Below are 21,050 nucleotides of genomic sequence, written 5' to 3'. Positions count from 1 at the left end.
TGACTTTTGTCTTGTGAATAATGTCATGAATTTATTAGCCAAATATTTATGAGGTGCTTATGCTATGATCCTTGCTAAACACTACGGAGTTATACACAGATGAAAAAGACATTATAGTCTTTTCCCTCAAGGAATTTACAATCTAGTGGGCAGATGAGTTCATGGCATATGAAAAGTTAAATAGCAGCACAAGTGCTAATGATACAAGTTTGCTGGTGCAACAGATGCCACAAGATAAATGTGTTAGTGCTAATAGTAAGTGCTATGAGTTGAGAGACAGAGAGAGAGAAAGTAAGACAGACAGACAGACAGACAGAGAGACACACACACACAGAGACAGAGACAGAGAGACAGAGAGTGAGAGAGAGACAGATAGAGAGACACACAGAGAGACAGAGAGAGACAGAGAGACAGAGAGTGAGAGAGACAGAGAGAGAGAGACAGAGAGAGGTAGAGACAGAGAGAAAGAGAGAGAGAGAAGGGGGGAGAAAGGGAGAGGGACAAGGAAAGGAGGAGAGAATAATATGGGCTGGGGTGGGCTTGTTATGTTCAAGCATGTTGCTAGATGCTGGGGATATAAAGATAAATATGACATAGGACTATTCTCAAGTAGCTTACAGTCTAATGAGGAAAGGAGCAATTATATGTATACATATGATGTATATTGTCTATGATACAAAGGAAAAGGAGATAAATACAAAAGAAAGGTCCAGGGAAAAATGTTATAAGAAATTCATAGTGGGAGATTATTTTCCACCAGGATAGTGGGAGTGGGGATGGTCAGGGGAGGCTTCATGGGGGAGGTGGCCCCTGAATTGTGGGCCTTGTATTCAAGGTGGGTCTTGAAGAAAAGGAAAGACTTCAATAGAATTAGGGGTGGGAATGCAGTCCCAGAGTAGGGGAAAGTGGGGAGGAAAGGCATAGAGGTGGGAAGAGGGTAAAACTAGACTAGTAGATAAGTACTAGACTAGTTGAACTCAAACCCAAAGTATGTGAAAAGGACTGGTATGACACAAGGCTGGAAAGGTAGATTGGAGCCAGATTATTGGATGCCTCTTTTGCCAGAATTGGAAGCTTATACTTTGATAGGCGATGGCAAATCACTGAAAGCTGATGGGACTTGGGCTGGACAGTCTGGAGGGTAAGATTTAGGGAGGCAGAAAGGATGGATATTACATGCAAAAGGAATGGTATAAAGTAAGGATTTGGGGACATGACTTCTGTATTCAGGGGACAGTGGTAGGCATCATCTCACTGAAGTAGAGGATTTCTTTGTTAGGAACAGTAGAAGATGAGTCTGGAAAGATAAGTTGGAGCCATATTGTGGAAGGCCTTGAATGCCTGGTTGAGAAACCATTGAAAGTTTTTGAATTTGGGAGTGATAAAACTAAAGCTGTGCTTTAAGATATACAGGATCGATTGATAGGAGTGGAAGAGGCAGGCAGATGAGCTGGGCATGTATGACAGTAGTGACCTTAGTATGACCATGGGCAGATCACATCTCCTCTTTGGGCCTCAGTTTCCTCATCTGTAAAAGAAAGGAGTTTAACTAGATTGCTAGTTGGACTTGGTGTTAGAATAAGGCCCCATTTAGCTCTAACATTCCATGTTCTATGTTCTAAAGTTTCTTCCAGCTCTAACGTTCTGTAATCTTTGAACCCTAGATTGGAAGCCAAAGTCTCATAATTTGAATACTCAGATTTTTCCTTTGGAACCTTGGCAGGACCATAGATGTATTCATAGTCTCATGGAATCTCCATATCTGCAAGACACTATCCTCTAGTCCAGCCCTCTTTCTCTAAGTGCGATGGGGTTAGCAGTAATAAAATTCAGGAGAGGGGTGTGTGTGCATGCGCGTGCATGCGCGCGCGCGCGCGCGCGCGTGTGTGTGTGTGTGTGTGTGTGAGAGAGAGAGAGAGAGAGAGACAGAGAGAGACAGAGAGAGACAGAGAGAGACAGAGAGAGAGACAGAAAGAGAGAGAGACAGAGAGAGAGAGAGAGAGGCGGGGGGAGTTCTTTTTTATTAGAAAGACTTCCTAGGACAGAGATTCTTCCTTCTCCTATAGAAAATCAACAACACTTGCAGGCAAGTTGTGAATGAATATCAGACTTGAGGATAGTATTTGCATCTCTTCCAGTCCTCTTCCAGCTAGAATTTTAACCTATTTTAAACTCACATACTGGTAGAGATGGAAAGGCCTCTAGAAATATCTGGTCCAACCCTCCCATCTTATAGATGGAGAAACTGAGGGCCAGAGAGGGAAAGTGATTTTCTCAAGGTCAAACAGCCCATAAGTGGTAATCTGGGACTAAGCACCCCAATCTGCGATTCTCAGTATAGGGCTCTTTCTGCCATACCAGGCTACTCCCCTATCTTATCAACATTCTTCTTCCTTCTTCTTCTTTCCTTCCTTTCTCCCAGGGACCTCTTCCTCCTTTGAGCACCTGTCCTCTTGTTCAGTTCTTTTAAAACAATCCTTGCCTAGCTATTAGCTTCTAACTTATTAATTGATAATGGGGTTCAGGATCCCTCCCTTTCCCAGAGGTACCTGCATTTTAAAAGGACTTTGGAAGCTAGAAAAAGCCTTTTGAACCTTAAAAGAACAGAGCTATAATCACAGGATCACTTTTTTTTTTAGTAGGGGACAGAAGCTCCTACTTAGCAATCCATCAAATCTTACCAAGTATGTGGTCTTCCATTTTTATCTTCTGGCTACCTAGATAGCAGGCCATCCATCCTCTCTGGTGCAATAAAGTGAGATACCTAGATGCCCATATAGGCTTTATAATGACCTGCAAAGGGCCTTTCCCCCTTCTCCTCACTGCCCCCTCCAAAGTTCTTTCCAAAGTGGACTTGCCTGGCTCTGTGTAGGTCCCTCTCTGTGAATGGTAGGCAGCTCTCCAACAGAGTCTAGATTGAAGCCATTAAATTTAGTTCTGTTATGACTGAAGATAGATTTAATTCCAGAGGTGAGAGTCGAGCACACTAATTAGCTAAGCTGTCGTGCCCATGAAGAATCATGTTGGTTGAAGGGTATGTTAACTGCTTAATTTTTAGATGTGGTTTAAGATAAACATCTTTTTGAATTTTGAAGGCTTAATGAGTCATAAGATCATTCTAAATTACATGTCACTGCAGTATTCAGCCTCTACACGTCTCCACATCTCCTGTATCTTATTGGGATTCCATTAACTCTTAGCTGCAGAGAGTTGGCTGGCATTGTGAGAAGGTAGTGTGGTACAGTGGAAAGAATGCAGGATTTTGACTCAGAAGCCCTGGGTTCAAATTCTGCTTCTGCTACTTGCTGTCTGTGTCTCCTTGGGCAGGTCACACTCAAGGAAGACCCTGAGCCTTAATTTCCTTCTCTGTTAAATTAAGGAATTGGACTAAGTGATCTCTAAGGGGCTTCCTAGGTCTAAAACCCATGATCTCATAGTGACCCTAGGGCAGGGGTGTGGAACCTGTGGCCTCGAGGCCACATGTGGCCCTCTAGGTCCTCAAATGTGGCCCTCTAAATTTGGATTCAGGCAAAGGACTGCACTTAAGGACCTAGAGGGCCACATGCGGCCTCGAGGCCGCAGGTTCCCCCCTCCTCCCCATAGGGTTTCACCTAAGGCAATTCTCTGCTCTCCCAGACCCCTTCTAGTGAGCTGATAGGCTATAGAAAATGTAGAATATTGGAAGAATGGAATAAGGAGTAGGAAGGCTTGCCTGGGTTCTAATCTCTCTGTATAACAAGGAATCTGGATTAGATGATCTTTAGAGGGAGCATTCTGGCTATGAATTTCTGCAAACACATGTATGTGTACATGTGGTGTGCATGCATATGTGTCTAATAGCTAAAGCCCAAACTCTAGCTCATGGGCTTGCAATGACATGAAATACCATGAGCCAACTCGGGGATTATGCTTCTGTTTTTGTGTCTATTTTGAAGATCTATTATAATTATTGATTCTTTTAAAATAAGGCATCTGACCTTGATTAGAGCTATGTAAGAATCAAAGCATTTGATGAACCTAGCCCCCTGGTATGAAATGTGAGACTTGTGGAATTTCAGACATACCTCCATTTACAAAGGACCAAACCAAAGGCAAAAGTTCTCTTTTGTATTTCACCCATGTTGTGTACACATATGTTTAACTCCCAATTAACCATGCAAAAATTAGGAAGGCAGCAGATAATGCAAAGGTAATTTGCTTTTATCTTTGGAACGGATGCTTATGTTCCCTATTCCCCTAGCAAATTCAACTTCCTCCTTATGTTTGGAGGGCATGTTACATGTTAATAGTTAGCATTAACTATTGCCTATGTAAATTGGCAACAAGTTCACACTCTCTGAGCACATGCTGTTGAGGTGGTGTCAAAGGAAGAAGTTGTAATCCTCAGCCTCACTTGCTCATTGTTTTGATTTGATGGCTCAGAGTGAGCATAAATAGCAATTGTTTCTGTTCTGGCCAGAAACTCTGAGGGTCTTCCCCTCCCTGTTTGTTGCTGTTGTTGTTTGCTCTTCATTCTCGAAGAGGACCATGACATCAGGAAGGTGATGCCATGACATGCCAGTGAATTGGTTTTAAGTGAGGCAGGGCTGTGCAAGGTCACCAGCCTCACTTTCTCCTCTGGAGACATCTGGGTCCAGTGGCAAGACATAGATCAGGACGACTGGAGATGGCCCTGGATGCGGTGGGAGACCTTGGCCTTTTGAAGCCAAGTTCTTTCCCAGGTCTCAGTTTGTCTGAGGTAAAGCCCATTCGATGATTAAGGCTAGGTAAGAAATGAGGCAGAGAATGGCCTCTATTATCTAGTCAAAAAAAAATCAATCTGGGAGGGTGGGATCCAGGCAAATGTCCACATTCCCTTCCTCCCCACAGAGCTGGGACCAAACTCCAGAAATGGGACCAGGAGTAGCCAGTCAGTCAGTCAACAAGCATTTAATTGGCCATCTTTTACCTCAATTCTTACCTAGCCATTAACTACTGAATGGACCTTGCCTCAGATAAACTGAGACCTGGGAAAAACCTTAGTCTTAAAAAGGCCAAGGTCTCCCACTGCTTCTGGGGCCACCTCCAGTCTTCCTGACCTATGTCTTGCCCTGGATTCTGATGACTCTGGAGGAGAGTGTGGGGCTGATGAATTCACACAGCTCTGCCTCTATTAAATCCAACTCACTTGCAAGTCAAGACATCGCCTTCCTGATATCATTGATCCTCTTTGAGAGCAAAGGACAAAAAACAACAACTGGTAATCCTCTGAGCACTGTCAGAATCCATCCAGTCACCGGTGTGGTGCAGTAGAAAGTCAACAGTCATTTAATAAGCACCTCCTGTGTACCAGGCCCTGTGCTAAGCTCTGAGGAGGCAGAGGAAAAGCAAGAACAGTCCCTGACTTTAAATAACATATATTTTAATGGGAAAGACAACATGTAAATAGATACCTTCAAGATACAGAATAGATAAAAGGTAATTTTGTAATAGGTAATTTCATCTGGACGCTATAGACCCCCAGATTTCAGGGGGATGTGAATAAAATTTAGTTTGCATAACTATTTCAATATTGTTCTTTTTATTTATAATCATATATTTTAGTCATTTAAAATTTTAAGGAGAGATCCATAGACTTTACCAGACTGCCAAAGGGGTCCATGATACAAAAAGAGATTAAAGACCTCTGATTCAGAGGCATTAGCAGCTGTGGGGGATAGAGAGAGACCCAAAAAGCCTCTTGTAAAAGGCAGCATATTTGAGCTGGATCTTGAAGGAAGCCAGGGATTTAGGGGAGCATCCCAAGAATTGGGGCCAGACAGCACAAAGGAAGGGAGAGAGGAGATGTTCAGGTTCCTCAGGTAAGAGGAATAGCACAAGAACAAGGACTGAAAGAATAAATGAACTGAAGAGTGGTTTAGTGGAAAGAATGTTGGATTTGGAGTCAGAGGATCTAGGTTAAAATCCCAGCTCTGCTTCTTAGTACCTGTTCTCTGGGCCATTGTCTCCTCATCTGTAAAATGAAGGCACTGGAATGGATGATCTTGAAGGTGCTTCCTAGCTCTATATGTCTAACTGATCAGCCTTGGATAGTAGTCATTTGATGGCTGATAGTCGAATCATATATGGTGTGTTTACTGCACGAGGGGTAGAAAAACATGGCAAAAGATTTCAATTGTTTGCAAAGTAAACGTTTTTAAGAAAATAACCCAGATGCCCGATTTGAGCCTCCTGTTTTGGGAATTTTGAGATCCAAATACAAATATTCTCAGGAAAATTATTTCTATATATAGTCCTTGACCATGCAGCCTTAACCCAGGCACCACCTGCCATCTTTGCATGTTCTGATCTGTTGCTAATGCTGATTGCCTTTTTATTCATTCAGGCACCATGTGCTTAATTCTTCTTAAAAGAGGCAATCCTTGAATATTCATAAGAAATATGCCTTTATGAATATCACTGTTGCTTTGTCTGTCACTACTGTTCTCTGCAATAATTAGTATTAACTATTGCCTATGTAAATTGGCATTAGGTTCTGTAGCCTTAATGAAATTCTACTCCCCCTTCACCTCATTGAACTGCGGTGGTCCATAGAGCACTAGATCATAGAATTTAAAGGCGAAAGGCACCTTAGAAATCATCTGATCCAGTCTCCTCATTTTATAGAAAACTTATGCCAAAGTGACTTGACCAAGGTCATACAAATAATAAGTATCCAAGATGAATTCCAGGTCCTTGGATCCTAAGTTTCCTTTTCCTCTCACATACTGCCTAATTGTGCCCCACTGTAATTGTGACAAATCCTCCAAAGTCTCATAAGCTTGGATAGAGGACATAGCATCGTGGTTTTTCAGAAAGCTACAACACAAAAGGAATATGACATTTTGTAGGGATTTGTGGTGCTGGTGCATTTCAAAAGAAAATGTACCATTTTGTAGTTTTGTTTCTGTGTGTGTGTGTGTGTGTGTTTGGCACCTTTGGGCCTTCATCTTATGATAAAGAGATGAAGTGTGTATGTACTTAAAGTTAGTCATGCTAGATTCAATACTTCAAAGGATCTGTGATTTTATTCTGTGGGAATTTCTTACTGGATATAGATCACCATACCTCAGCTCCTTAGGAGACTGTCTTCATGAGTTGTTGTGGCTAAAAAAGTATTGTCTGGTGTCCAACGCTCTGTTGGAAAGCTTTCCCAGATTTAATGAAGCTTCTTCTCTGATGACACATAGTCCATTGCTGGATCCAAAGGTTTCAGGTTTGTAGGATCTGGCAGAGCTTGTGTTCCACTGAGAATCCAGGGTCACCTCCACAAACACAATAAAGTATCAAACATACAAAGTGTAGGATGAATATGATGTCTCAAAGTCACTTAATCAAGAAACATATCATGAAGGAGAAAGACTTTAAGGTGAGTTTGGCTAGAGAGCAGGATGTGGTTCTATTAAACACAAGATGAAACATTCCCAAATACTTGTGGTGATATTAAAAAAATCACCGGGATATAGAATAATAGATTGAAGAGCTTTAATAAAGTCAACTTGAATGCCTAGCAGTCAGGACTGGGATTATGGCATTCTAGAATTCTTTTTACCCAAAGAGGGCAGCGTGTGGGACTTGAGATCTTCATCGATGTGGAGTGCATATGAAAACTTTTTAAAAATGTATTTTATTTTTCCCCCAATTACATGAAAAATAGTTTTTAACATTCATTTTTTAAAATTTGAGTTCCAAATTCTCTTTCTCCCTCCCTTAGTCCTCCCTGAGATGGTAAGCAATTTGATATAGGTTATACACATGAAATAATGCAAAAACATATTTCCATATTAGTCATGTTGTGAAAGAAGATATAGGCTCCCCCCAAAAAACCTCACAGAAAATAAAGTGAAAAACAGTATGCTGTGATCTGTGTTCAGACTCCATCAGTTCTTTCTCTGGAAGTGGATAGCATGCGTTCTTTGGAATTGTCTTGGATCATTGTATCCCTGAGAATAGCTAAGTCATTCACAGGTGATCATCATACAGTATTACAATGCTCTCCTGGTTCTGTTTGTTTCACTTTGTATTAGTTCACGTAGGTCTTGCAAGGTTTTTCTGAAACCAACCTACTTGTCATTTCTTATAGCACCACGGTGTTTTATCAAAATCATGTACTACAACTCGTTCAGCCATTCCCCAGTTGATTGACATCCCCTCAATTTCCAATTCTTCACTACCACAAAAAGAACTGCTGTGAATATTTTTGTACAAATAGGTCCTTTCCCTTTTTTTAAAAAAATTTTTTCTCTCTTTGGGATCTAGGCCTAACAGTGGTATTGCTTGTTTCTCCCTCACCTCTCTAATGTACTCCTTCCAGGTGTACCTCGCTGAAGCCTTACACACGAAGCCTTTCCCAGCCTCGCAGCTGCTAGTACCTTCCTTCCCCACTACCTGGTATTACCTGGTACTTATGTTGTATATTTGTATTTACTCTGTATATATTTACGTACGTATATTAATCTTGTCTCCTTTAATGGAATATAAGATCTTGGAGAATAGAGTTTTATTTTTTTTCACAGTACTTAGCACAGTACCTGGCTCATAGTAAGCAGCCAATAACATAGTGAGTAGAGCATAGGACCCGGAGTCAGGAGGATCTGAGTTCAAATGTTACCTTAGACATTTACTAGCTGTGTGTCCTTGGGCAAGTCACTTAACCTCTATCTGTCTCAGTTTCCTCATCTGTAAAATAAGGATAAAAATAGCACCTCCTTCCCAGGGTGGTTGTAAGGATCAAATAAGATAATAATTATAAGGTGCTTAACACAGTTCCTGGCACGTGGTAGGCCCTATATAAATATTGGTATTTATTAGTGTTATTATGTTTTATTAATTGAAATAGAGGAGCCAGGAGAAAACAGTGAGAATTGTGGAGAGAAAGAGTAATATAAAGAGTTATATAGAAAGTTTCATAGGGTAGGCCCTATATAAATGTTAGCTATTATTATTGTAATTACTATATGCTAACTGTTTTATTAACTGAAGAAGGGGAGGCAGGAGAAGACAGTGAGAATAGTGGAGGGGAGAGAGAGAGAGAGAGAGGGAGAGGGAGAGGGAGATGGGGGAGGGGAGTGTAATGGCAAGCAAAGTGGGACTTTTTGCTGTTTTTTCTTTTGGAGTGCTTCTCAGCACTAAGGCAATCAAGTGCCTTTGATTGAGTCTTGCCTTTGTTTGAATCAAGAGTCTTTGATTGAATTAAGAGTCCTTGATTGGAAACAGTATATATACTCTAAGGTTAGCATTTTGATTGGGGGTTCCCTCATTGGAAGAGTGTTCATGTGATTCGGCCAGTCGAGACTCTGGGTAGCCATTAAGGAGCCCCCTGTCTTTAAAAACCCAGATGTTGGTGCTTCTCTGGATAGACAGTTAGAAGCCCTGTCTGCTGATTTGTGTTATTTGCTCTGTTTATATAATTTCTGCTTGTGTTTTCTCTGAAGTGTGCAGGGTTCTGACTTTTCCCCCTGAACTAAGTGAACGATATATATATTTAATTAAAGTGAGATTGTAAACCCCTTAATCAAAGAATCTGTGCTAGCAGCCCTCCTGTGTGCTGGTGTTATTGGCCTTATACCTCCACAGCAGCTGCAAGTAACATTGGTGTTACAGGGAGGGGGAGAGGGAGAGAGAAAGGGAGGGAGGGAGAGATTTAGAGGGGGGGAAAGGAGGGAGAGAGAGAGAGAGGAGAGAGGGAGAGAGAGAAGAGAGAGAGATGGAGGGAGAGAGGGGTTTAGAGGGAGAGAGAGGGGGATGAAGAGAGAGGGGGAAGGAGAGAGAAGAGAGGGAGAGAGAGAGAGAGAGAGAGAGAGATATGGGGAGGTGGTTGGTGAAAACATCAATTACAGCAGAAAGAGCACAGAACCCAGAGGACCTGTGTTTGAATTCTGGTTTCGCCACTAAATCAGTGTGTAACTGGGCAAATCTGTTTCTCTGGGCCTTGGTTTCTTATACTTGAAGGAGAGCAAGTTGACCAGGTAACCTCTAAAGTTCCTTCCAGCTCTAAAGTCTGTGATCCAATGAGTATTCAAGAGAGTCAGTATGGTATAATGGACAGAGGGGGGTGTCACTGGAGCCAGTAAGACTTGGGTTCAGATTCTGCCTCTGTAACCTCTGTACGCAACCCCAACCTAGCACATCCCCATGCAGCATGATCCGGTATCTCTGAACCTCTTTCCTCATCTCTGCCATGGGGATAATCATGGCTGCAGAGCACATCTCACAGGGCATTGTGAGTTCTGGGTGGACTTTGCAGAATTTAAAGCACTATATAAATGTCAGTTATTATGATGATCCTGCCAAAGATCAATAGGGGTGAGGACCAAGAATAGGCCACTGAATGGGCTAAGAGGAGGGGGCAGAGGGAAAGGCCAGCTGGACTGAGAAGGTTTTTCTTCATGCGGGTCTCCACTTGCCACTGTACTGTTGGTGTGAATTAAAAGGACAGTGTTTCTGATCCTGGGAGGGACTGCTTAGGATTCCTGAGGATTTGGTATCAGGATATTTTGTGAAGAGCAGTTTGGCGTACCTAGTGTTGACTTATTTTTGATAAAACAACACAGGAAGCAGCATGGTATGGAAGAGAGAAGGCCGTCCTTGGAGTAAGAAAGGTCTGGGTTCGTGTTCTGTCTCTGGTGTGTACTGTCTGTGTGACCCTAGGCGAGTCACAGCCTCTCAGTGCCCCGGCTATTTCTCTAGGACGATCATGTTAGAGATGAACCCACAAGAGATTGGTGGAGGGCATTTCTCTACATCATTCAAAATCGAAGGTTGGGATTTTGAAAGGGGACAGGTCAGATAGAATTCCTCATTCCTTGGTGCATGAAATGCTTTCTGATATGCTAATATACCTTATTCAGACTGTACTCCCTAGGTTTTGTGTGTGTGTGTGTGTGTGTGTGTGTGTGTTTGTATGTGTATTTAAACGTGAGACAGAGACAGCTGATGTTGTGTTGAAGCCTTCAGTCATTCTTTCTTACTTTTTTCATCTGCAAAGGCAAGCAAAGTGTGTGCCAGACTGGCTTTGGGTTGTGCTGCAGACAGATACCGATGTGTGCATGCACATACACTCCCCTCCAGCAGCCGGCGTGCCCCAGAGCTCCTAACATCAAAAGGCCCCGAAGCTGCTCTAAAAAATACCATCAAAATCTGGCTGGTGGAGGGGGCCACGGCTGGTAGAACTTTAGAGCAATAAACATTTAGACATCTGTGGCTGATTTAAGACCATTCTAATCTAGCAGCTGTCCAGGCACAGCTGGCTACCCCAGGTTGAACACAAGCCATCTATAAAAGAATATACTTAATAAGATTTATGCAAGAAACATTATTAAGGTCTCTTACCCCAAATATACTCTTCGAGGTGGCAAGTGCTAATGGAACTTTTGTCATGGAATAGGAGAAAGGGCTGATTTTCTCTGCCACACAGAGAGCAGAGGACTAAAGGAAAATCCTTTTATTTTAAGTCCTAGTTTCCGATTTTGATTTTGAAAGTGTTTCTTCCCCCCTGACTCTGTGTGTGTGTGTGTGTGTGTGTGTGTGTGCGTGCACGTGACTGATCCTACATTTTTTTAAGTGGCTGCTCTGTGTACTGACCTGTCTCTGGGAAAATAGAAAGATGAATAAGATATGTTTCCTCTACCCCTGGAGTTTACAACCTTGTAAGTGATGAAACATTTACTCCAATATTCCAATGGTCTGCAGTCTTATCAAGATGAGTACTCCCACCAGTGATGCAGACTGTAGCCTATCTGGGTGCATCCATCCTTTGCTACTCCTATCCATTGTAACAGCTGTTTTTCAGGCTTGTCCAACTCTTGACCCCATTTGGTATTTTTTTTTTGGCAAAGATACTGGAGTGGTTTGCTATTTTCTTCTCCAGCTCATTTTACAAATGAAGAAATAGAGGCAAACAGAGTTAAGTGACTTGCCCAAGGTTACATAGCTTGTAAGTGTCTGAGACCATATTTGAACTCAGAAGAGTTTTCCTGACTGCAGGCCTGGCACTCTATCCACTGTGCCATCTAGCTGCCTGTGCCAGTGACCTTAAGTGGTCCTTAATTTCAGTTCTTGGGGGATTGTAGTGTTCCGTGATTCATAGACATATAACATCTTTGGAAAAATATTGATCTTAAAAAAGTGTGCTTCTTGAGACATGATCAATATATGCAGATACACATGATATAAATTGCAATGTGAGAGATACATAGTGGGAGTACTGAGAACAGAGGAAAGGAACATGTTTTGGTCTCAGAATGCCTCTTCTTCCCTTTCCTTCTTTTAATATTTGTTCTCATCCCTCAAAGCCCTTCCACGTTCTCTGGCTACCCTCCTATCCAGAGCCACAGAAGTGTTAGACTGCTTCATTGCCCCATGTTACCAATCTCAAGAATAATTTCATTTTAAGAGAGATTAGGTAGACCAAAGAACCAAAGGAATGGATCTCTAATAGTAAAAATTCAAATAAAAGGCATTAGAAAGGGGTCAGGGGCAGCTTGAATCACACTTGTAAAGCCAGCTGTGTGTGTGTGTGTGTGTGTGTGTGTGTGTGTGTGTGTGTGTTGCAGTTTACAAAGCAGCACTGTGTGGAAGAAAGAACACTGGATTTGGGATCAGAACTTCTAGGTTCAAATCATCACTGCTCACATTATCTGTGCAACTTTGGCCAGATCAGTTGACTTCTCTGTGCCTCAGCTTTCTCAACTGCCAAACAGGGATGATAACGCTTACATTACCTAATTCACAGGGTGATTATGAAGAAAATATTTTATTAATTATGGAGTACTCTCTCTCTCTTTCTCTCTCTCTCTCTCTCTCTCTCTCTATATATATATATATATGTATATATATATGAATTATTATCATCATGATTGTTCTCATCACAAAGACCGAGGGTAACCTTTGCGGACTGACTGTATGAATCAAATGGTGTATTTTAATGAACTCCTTTTTCTCTTGCTTTTTTCTCTCTTTAAGATCAGGCTCTGAAAGCCTCTTCAAGATCCTAGAGAAAACTAGGAACAACTTTAAATGAAATCATAGAAGGGACCTTGGAGGTCATTTAGTCCAAGCTCTTAATTTTACTAATGAGGAAACTAAGACCACGAAGGCTTAAGTATCTTTTCCATGGTCATGTGAGGTATTAGGTAGCTTTTGAGATTTCATTTGTCCCTCTTAACAGATCTGGGAGACTTGGTGAGCTCTCTGGGTTTTTTTGTTTGTTTCTGGAGCATTGCAACAGTCACTTTTGCTGGGCACCTGAATAGTCCTGAAAGGTTAATTTTCAGAGACCAGAATTAGAGGAGAGACAATAGAACCAGGAAAAGTTTTGTACACATGAATGGTCATGGGGAATCTGGATTTCCCCTGTTCCTGTTGCTCTTCCCCAGGCCTGGCCCCTCTCTCAGGCAGAGGTGGTGCCCTATGGTGAGCATGGTACCCCCTAGATATCCTTACTATGTCACAGGGCCTGAAGGTAGTGAGTCACTGGTTTTGTTTTGTTGTTGTTGTGCAGTTGTTCAGTCATGTCCACCTCTTAGTGATCCCTTTTGGGGTTTTCTTGGCAAAGATACTGGAGTGGCTTGCATTTCCTTCTCCAGGTCCTTTTACAGATGACGAAACTGAGGCAAACAGGGTTAAGCGACTTGCCCAGGGTCACACAGCTAGTAAGTGTCTGAGGCCAGATTTGAACTCACTTCTTCCTGACTTCAGGGCCTCTGAGCGACCTAGCTGCCCCTAAGTTTTGGTTTAAAGCCTTCTAACTTCAGGAAGTTCTTTTTAAAAAGTAGACCGTTAATTCTGGGAGAGGCAAGATGTCAGTTATTGACATCTAAGAAGAATTTAGCAGATTAATTTGCCAGCCCCTTGAGGGAATATAGCACTAGCCAAGGATGTATTGTTAGGAATGTAGTAAAGAAGTGAGAGGTGATGGTGCAGGAGAGGAAATGTCAAGTAAGGTCCAAATTAAAATTCTCTCTCTCTCTTTCTCTGGTTTACCTCATTTTATTTTTAAAAATCTCATTTTATTGATATCATTTGTTTTTCCTGTCATCTTCTTTTCTGACTATATCCTCTTCCCCGTCCCCAGCTAGTTGTCCCTTGTGACAAAGATTAAAAGCAGAGCAAAGGAGTTCAGCAGAACCCAGCACACATCTGACAGTATACGCAATATTCCACACCCAGAATCTTCCATCTTTGCAGAGGGGAGGCCAAATTTAAATTTTGTTAACATTTATTGAGTACCTACTATGAAATTCTATTGTGGAAGGCAAAAAGATAAATAGAACTCTGTCCTCTAGAAACTGAATCTAGTAGGGCAGGAAAGAAACATACACTAAAATTGTAAATGACTGCAAATATTAATAATAATGGCTAACAATTACATAGCACATAACTATGTCCCAGGCACTGTGCTAAGCATTTTATTTACAATTATGATCTCATTTCATCCGCACAATAACCCTGGGAGGATAAGTGCTATTATTATCCCCATTTTAGACATAAAGAAACTGAGGCAAACAGAGATCAAATAACTTGCCCAAGGTCACACCCCTAGTGAGTGTCTGAGGCAAAATTCGAACTCAGTTTGTTGTGCTTGTGTCCTTTGCTCTTGACATCTAGAGGGTGAAGTCTTGACTTGCAAGTGAATTACATTTAAGTGAGGGAAAGCTGGGCAAAGCCATCAGCCTCAGTCTTTCCTCCAGAGTCATCAGAGTCCAGTGGTAAGACAAAAGTCAGGATGATTGATGCAAGCCCCCTTTGAACTCAGATCTTCCTGACTCTGGGCCCAGCATGCCATCCACTGAGCCACCTAGCTACCTCTATGCCCTATAATATAAGACAAAATGTGAGAGATGCCATCAGAGCTGTATAAAGCAAGTGCTGGGGTAGTTCGGTGGAGGAAGAGAGCATAGCATGGCTAATGAGGAAATCAGGGTAAACTTCTGGAGGAGGTAGCATTTTGAGGTGTGAGCTGGAGGATAGATAGGATTTCAAATGGTAACCATATGGTTGTGCAAAGAAAAAAACCTTTGTAGACACTGTGGATATATTTTCTGGGTGAGTGGGGGTGTGGGAAAGGAGGGTGCTAGTTGTATTTAGGGGGTAGTGAGCCTTCCCTGAAATCACAACAGTGTGGAAGTGTCCCACCTGGCCAACAGCTCTTTTCCCCAGGTCAACCTTTTTTGAGGCCCGTCACCCCACTCCTATCCTCATCATAGGGAAGCATCAGCCTGAGTGGATTTAGTGACTTAGCTGTGAAGCTCTGTCCAGAGGGGCTGCTACCTACTCGAATTGAGGGAAGCCTGCCTTGCAGCACTGGGGACCTGAGGAAAACTTCAACATGACTTTGGTAATTTGTATCTAACTCTTCACTGAGGCATTTCACATGCCACTAACTTATCAGCCCTGATCTAATTACTCCAAGTACTACCCCTCTGCACAATTTGTAGCGGCAAACCCCTGTTCTTGGCTCATCTAGCTAATGTCTCTTTTTTTCCACTTGGTGTCTGCAATCCTGAAAGCAAAGTGTCAGAGGAGGGGAGCCAAAGGAGGCATTGTCGGCTCTGCTGCAAATCAAAATAATTTGACACTTTCATTTTCATGATTTCATGTGGATCAAGATGTTCCCCAAAAGGAAATGAACCAGACCCATAAAAGGGAGGAAAAGAGGGGCTTTTGCTTCAGATGGTCCACATATGGTATAAATTATTAAGGAATTAGCATTTTTCCATAATACCGAAGGCATGAGCAGTCAATAGAAAATAATGAATCCCAGGCAATCAATAGACAGTAAATTCAGACTCAGGAATTGGTGCTCAGCTTAGAAAGAGGGCAGGAGAGAAACTTTTGAGTTGGAGAAACAGCCTGTGGGGAAGACTTCACTCTAATAAACCAGGGCATCTGGGAAGAGATCCTAGAAATTATGGAAATAAAGGGAAAAGGGAGGACACATTAGAGATACTTGGTGCCCCAAATATGACCTGTGGTGGGTGCTATAAATACCACTAATGACAGGCACCGGGCCATTGGTTTTGGAGGTGGCTTGTGGATTTTAGCTGAAGGCAGCTTTTGGCTGTGTGAGGGGGTTGTGTGTTCAGGATGTTAGGCTGGCTTCGGGAGGATTTCTGGTTATATGCTTCAGACCTGCAAAGTGGGAAGGAAGCCTCAGGGATCTGCAGGCTGCTGAGTGGGAGAGAGAGGATCTAACCTTGACTGTCCTGCTTTCACTCTGTCCTTTTTTGTAACCCCAATGCATCCCTCCTCACTCAGTTCTGCCTGTCTAAACCCTGCACCCAAGCTTTAGGCCCAACCCAAGTCTCTCTTTCCTTCAGGAAGCTTTCTCTGAGACCCTGTAGCACTTATGTACATTAATTTTTTTGGCAATCAATCGTACCTGGCCCTGGGATATCTCTTGTGCTATTGTTTTGAAGTATTACTAGTTTCTTTTTAAAATAACTAGTTAGGAAACAAAACAAAACAAAAAATAAAATAGGTAGTTGGAGGCATCACAGTAGTGTGGTTGACCTTGGAGCAGGGAAGACCTGCTCTAGTCCTGTCTCTTATCCACGCTGGCTGTAAGGCACTTAAACACTCAACGTTTTTTGGCAACTCTCTAAAATTCTAGGTAACAAAGGAATTGTTGATTTGCAAAGGGGATGGGATTTCCTTGCAATTATGATTTTATGCAATGATGAAATTCTATATCTGGACGCACAGATCTGTAACAGCTCTTTGTCTCCCAGTAGGATAGACTATCATCTTCTTCTTGGCAGGGATTAGGCCTTATATAGCTAGAATTTTATATGGTGCTTTAAGGTTGGCAAAGTACTTTACAAACATTATTTCAACCACCCTGGGGAGTAGGTGTTATTATCTCCATTTTATAGATGAAGAAACTGAGGCGCTGAGGAAAAAACAAGGAGACTTAAGTCACAGTGTGTCAAAGGCAGAATTTGAACCCAGGTCCTTTTGTCTTTAGGACAGCACTCTATTCACTATACCATGATGTTTCTCAAGGTTCTTAGCACCTAGAATCACTGAATCTTGGGAAGGATCATAGGGTCATAGATTCAGAGCTGGGAAGCAGTTTGGAGATCGCCTTTTTCTAGGTTTGATTTCACCCTGTTTATGTTACAAAGTCACTGCGATATCCATGCTTTCTCTACCTTCATAATTTTATGGTTGTGGAACCTGGAACATGGGGCAGTGGAATGAACAGGGGATGTAGAGCCAGAGGGAACTAGTAAGAGTCCAGACTCTACCATTTACTGTGTGTCACCTTGGGCAAGGGAGTTAACTGCTTTGGCCCTAGATTTCTTGATATGAAAATGGAGTTGGATTAGATAGCCCCTGAGGTTCTTTCCAGCCCTAAATCTATGAGCCTATATTTATGTAAGATAAAAGAGGAAGAGTTCAAGGAGCATGGATTTGGTTGGCATAGGTGCTCTTCAGTGATCAGATTCCTTTACTGCTCAAATGGATGATCCTTGAGAGTTGCTGTGAAATAAGAAATGAAATAAACATTTACTAAGTACCTACTTATGTATGGTCTGCAGGATCATGGAGAATTAGACATGACTGAATGATTCAACAGCAACAAATCAAAACAATTCTGAAATACCACCTCGCACCTATCAGATCAACTAATACAACTATAACCAACAGTGCTGCTAGCAGCTACTGTGTCTGTGTAAGACCAACAACACTGCCAACACAGGATCTTTGGTCTGCTTTTCTAAGGAAAGCAACTTTAAGGGGTTAACAATCTCAGTTTAATTAAACATACATATATCATTCACTTAGTTTGGGGGGAAAAGATCAGCCCCCTGAACTTCAGAGCAAATATAAACAGAAATTACAAGCATACATTATATAAACAGTACAAATAACACAAACCAGTCTGTCCAGAGCAATACATAGTTACCAGAGAAGCACCAACATCTGGGTTATCAAAGCCGGGGGAGCTGCTTCAACTGCTTGCCTAGAGTCTCATCACCCACACCCTTTCAATGAGAGTGCCCCCAAAGGCAAAATGCCAACCTCAGAGCTTTTATACCCTGTTCAGGACCCTGAGGGCTGGGGCCAACTTAGCATTTAGGGTATGGTGAAAGTTCTTCAATCACTGGCACCATATCATATACTTTGTTTTAAATCAATGACTCCTGATTGCCTTGGTGCTGAGAAACACTCCAAAACAAAAAGATCCCACTTTACCTGCCCCATTCAAACAAAGGCCAGACTCATTAAAGGCACTTCATAGCTTTAGCATCCCAAAAGAGAAGAACAACAAAAAGTCCTGCCCTGATTACCATTACAATGACAGAAAATGAAAATAATAAATGCTGGAGGGGATGTGGAAAAATTGAGATGCTTATGCATTGTTGGTGGAGTAGTGAACTAGTCCAGCCATTCTGGAGAACAATTTGGAACTATGCCCAAAGGGCTATAAAACTGTGCATACCCTTTGACCCAGCAATAGCACTACTAAGTCTGTATCCCAAAGAGATAAAAAAAAGGGAAAAGGACCTATGGTGGCTCTTTTTGTGGTGGCAAAGAATTGGAAATTGAGAGGATGCCCATCAATTGGGGAATGGCTGAACAAGTTGTGGTATATGATTGTGATGGAATATTATTGTGCTATAAAAAATGACAAGCAGGATGCTTTCAGAAAAACTTGGGAAGACCTACCTATATGAACTGATGCAAAGTGAATGAGCAGAACTAGGAGAACATTGTACACAGTAACAGTAATATTGTAAAGACAATCAGCTGTGAAAGACTTAGCTACTCTGATCAAACAGTGATCTAAGACAATTCCAAAGGACCCATGATGAAAAATGCTATCCTTCTCCAGAGAGAGAACTGATGAACTCTCAATGCAGATTGAAGCACACTTTTAAAAAAACACCTCTATTTTATTGTTTTATTTTGTTTGTATTTTCTTTTGCAACATGGCTAATAAGGAAATATGTTTTGCATGATTTCCGTGTATAAATCATATAAAATTGCTTGCCTTCTCAGAGAGGGGAGAGGGTTGGGAGAGAGGGAGAGAATTTGGAACTCAAAATTTAAAAAAATGATGGTTAAATTTTTTTTTGCATGTAACTGGGAAATATTTAATGAAATAAAAAATTAAAAAATAATTTCTCTTCTTTTCCCACTCCCATTGAGAAAAAGAGATCACAAGTTTTCAGAATCTTTCGAAGTCAAAAGCAGAACCTTGGAACTTCTTTGCTAAGAAATAATTGCTGTCGCCACCAGTCACAATCCAAACCTTAGGCAGCAGAAGGTTGACTGAGATATGCTAAGTGGCTCTTAAGGAGACTGGCTACATGGGGGGGGGTGGGTAGGGGAGAGATGGGGAGAAATTTAGAACTCAAAATCTTATGGGAATGAATGTGGAAAACTAAAAATAAATAAATAAATTAAAACAAACAAACACAGAAAAGGAGATGCTGTTTACTGAGTCACCAGAGAAAATCAGGCTCCCCTGCCCACCACTACTTTCATTCATGTTATTTTGCAGATACTATAAAGCAGAGTCAAGCTTTTTCCTTTGTCTCTACTTAACATGCTGCAGGAGTCACTGTCCTCCACAATACTGGGGTCCCAACCTCTCCTTTGCTAGAGAAGAATCCCCTCTGGCTGAGGATTTCCTACAAATCTCTTTCTTTTTTTGGATCAGAATTTCCTGCCTTCATGTGTCACTGGAACATCTCCTCTCTAAGCCATTTGTGTTTTGTTGGCAGAGTGGATTTGCCTTAATAAGGGAATAGGGATTAGGGTCTTGGGAGGTCAGTTGACCTGTCTTGAGTTCCTCTCAATTTCCTTTTAGCTTAAGGGAGGGTGATGCTGGCAATACATGATGGATACAGAGACTAGTCATCATTGACTTTGGGGAACAATGGAACGTGTTGTCCAGAGCATTCCAAGCTGATGCCAGCAGGAGGCACTACACTTTCTCAGTAAAAGGGTTGGGTTTGCACTGAACTGTCCATATTCGTGATTACAGAATCACAGAATTTAAAGAGTCAGAAGGGATTATAGGAGCCTTCTGGTCCAACTCATACATGAAAGAGATTCCCATTATGACATACCTGACAAGTGGCTCTCCAGCCCTTGCTTGAAAACCTCCAAGGGGGAAGAGCCCGCCATCTCCCTAGGAAGTCCATTCCACTTTTGGATAGCTCTTCTTATTGGCTAGTTCTACCTGACATCAAACCTAAACTGGCTTCTTAGCAACTTCCACTGTTCCTGGGTCTGCCTTCTGGGATCAAACAAGTCTCATACGTTCTCTATATGACAGCCCTACAAATACTTGAAGATATTTTATCATGTCCCCCAAATCCTCTTTTCTCCAACTAAACCATCCTCAGTTTTCTACTAATCCTCAAGACTCTCTCACCCAGGCTCCCTGGTGACCAGTAGCATATACTTAGGACACAGTAAATGAGGTTTAGGAAAGCAGGCAGGAGTCATGAGACAGATTTTTTTTCCTATATAAATCTACTGGGCTAGAAATAGAACCTGTAACCTTGACATTATCATAGAAGCATAGGATTTAGAGCCATCAGGGATATTAGTTTAACCTCCTACTTTTTACAGATCAAGAAACTGAGACCCAGAGATATTAAGTGACTTGGCCAAAATCACACAGGCAGTAACTGGCAAAACCAGGATTCAAATCCAGCTCTGTTCCTCCTTTCTTCCATGTTCCCTGTTGGTTGCTGGCCTTGTGTCAGGGGTGTGCTGAAGCCAATTTGAACTGGCCTAAGAAAGATGATAATCATTAAATTTTCATTGTATTTACACTTCAGAAATGGGCAAATGTAGGGCTTGACTGAGTTGTTTTATTACTTGTCTAGACTTAATAAGTTGATGGAGAAAATGCCAACAATGCAGATTAAACTTAAAAATGTGTCCAGTATATATTTTTATTTTCTGGAGAGCTGGTTGTTAAATATTTATCAGCACACTGCAGCCTTGTGTCTTCTTTTGCCCTTTGAAGATGTCCCTGTTGGATAGAGTGGTTAAAGCACAGAATT

The sequence above is a fragment of the Trichosurus vulpecula genome, chromosome 3 (genome assembly GCF_011100635.1).
Source record: "Trichosurus vulpecula isolate mTriVul1 chromosome 3, mTriVul1.pri, whole genome shotgun sequence".
NCBI lineage: Eukaryota > Metazoa > Chordata > Mammalia > Diprotodontia > Phalangeridae > Trichosurus > Trichosurus vulpecula.
Note: the sequence above shows the minus strand (reverse complement) of the source record.